This window comes from Elephantulus edwardii, unplaced genomic scaffold, assembly GCF_000299155.1.
Source record: "Elephantulus edwardii isolate Elephantulus edwardi_28Jun2011 unplaced genomic scaffold, EleEdw1.0 scaffold00111, whole genome shotgun sequence".
Lineage (NCBI taxonomy): Eukaryota > Metazoa > Chordata > Mammalia > Macroscelidea > Macroscelididae > Elephantulus > Elephantulus edwardii.
The window spans coordinates 4,855,099-4,856,971 of NW_006399861.1; positions in this window are offsets into that span (position 1 = coordinate 4,855,099).

A 1,873-nucleotide genomic window follows, 5' to 3' on the forward strand; every position below is an offset into this window, starting at 1 on the left:
AAATGATATCTCATAGTTGTTTTAATTTGCATCTCTCTTAGGGCTAGGGATTTTGAGCATTTCTTCATGTGCTTGTTAGCCATCTGAATGTCGTCTTCAGTGAAGTGCCTGTTCATATCCTGTGCCCATTTTTCTATTGGATTATTTACCTTTATCTGGTTGTGGTGACAGAAGAAGAATTGATGCCTCTGAATTGTAGTACTGGAAAGGAGTATTGAACATATGAGGGACCACCAAGAAAACAAATAGGTCTGTCTTGGAGAGAGTGAAGAAGCCAAGTTTCTCCTTGGAAGCTAGGATGTTGAAGCTCTGTCTCACATGCTTTGGACACATGGCCAAGAGAGACTGATCCTTGGAGAAGAATGCCATTCTTGGAAAGGTGGAGGAACAGTGCAGGAGAGGAAGACCACAGATGAGATGTATTGATATGGTGACTTGGGCCATGGGGATTGGTGTATCGGAATTAGTGAGATTGGCTCAGGACAGGGCAGTGTTCAGAGCTACTGTACAGGTTGCAGGTGACTCGATGGCACATAACAACAACAACATGCCAACTTCACAGTCTCCACCATGCGTGAGTTCATTATTACAGCCAATATATCAATCCATCTTACTGAGGCTTCTCCTCTCTTCTTACCCTTCTCCTCCTGACAAATATTGAAAATGTATGAGATTAGTTTTCACTATTTTCACCTTGTTGTTCTTTTCCCAAAACAGACTTGTTTGTTCTTTTGACAGTACATGGAATATGCAGTATATTCTGCAAAAGACATTGATTCTTCTGTTATCTTACTAATTTTCCGACTTTTATAGGTTGGGTTTTGTTTTGGTTTTGTATGCTATTTGCTTGGTATATATTTTTTCTGATCTTTGATTTTGATTCTTTTTCCTCATTTCTTAGATGTGTCTCCTGTAGGCAACATATTGATGGGCCTTGGGGTTTTTTTTATCCATTCTATTCTTTTTCTCTTAATTGATGTATTCAAGTCATTCACATTAAGTGTGATTATTGACAGTCCAAACTGCCATTTTGTTATGTGTCTTTTTTCTGTTGTTTTTGGTTGCTATCCTCCATCCATTTTCCTTTAGAGTTTCTGTGTGAAGTACTTCCTTTAGAATTTCTTGTAGAGTTCGTTTTAATTTTACAAATTCCTTAAGTTCCTGCTTGTCAACAAATGTCCTACTTTCTTCTTTAATTTTATGGACAGCTTTGCAATTATTTTCTTTCAGTCTCCTATATGTGCTGTCCATTGTCTTCTTGCCTATATGGTTTCTGCTAAGAAATAAGAACTTATCTGTTCTCCTTTGGAGGTGACTATTTTTCTCGCACTCCTTTTAGTATTCTATCCTTATCCTTGAATTTGGAGAATGTGACTATGTTTTGATGCTTTTCATTTGGGGTTTGGTCTGTTTGGTGTTTGCTGAGTTTCTTTTTTGTTTTTCTTTTTTTTTCTTTATTGTGTATCGAAGAATCAGACTTGACGGACCCAGGAAGAGATTGTCCCTTCTTCTTCAGTGGAGCCTATGGGTGGATTCTAACAGCAGGCCTTCAGGATTGCAGTGCAGCTTCTTGCCACTAGACCACCAGAACTCCCTGCTGAGCTTCTTAAATGTGGATTTCCTCATTCTTCCTAGTACCTCAGAATTTTTCTCGACTGCACTTAACAATAACACAAAGAGCTTTGTTGGTCTAGTGGACAGAAAGTAATGCTACCAAGCTAAAGGTGGGTGATTTTAATCTGCAGCCCTGGATGTGCTCACCAAGTTGTGCCAAGAAATCTGGAGAACTACCACTTGGCCAACTGACTGGAAGAGATCGATATTTGTTCCTATCCCAAAGAAAGGTGACCCAATAGAATGTGGAAACTACAGA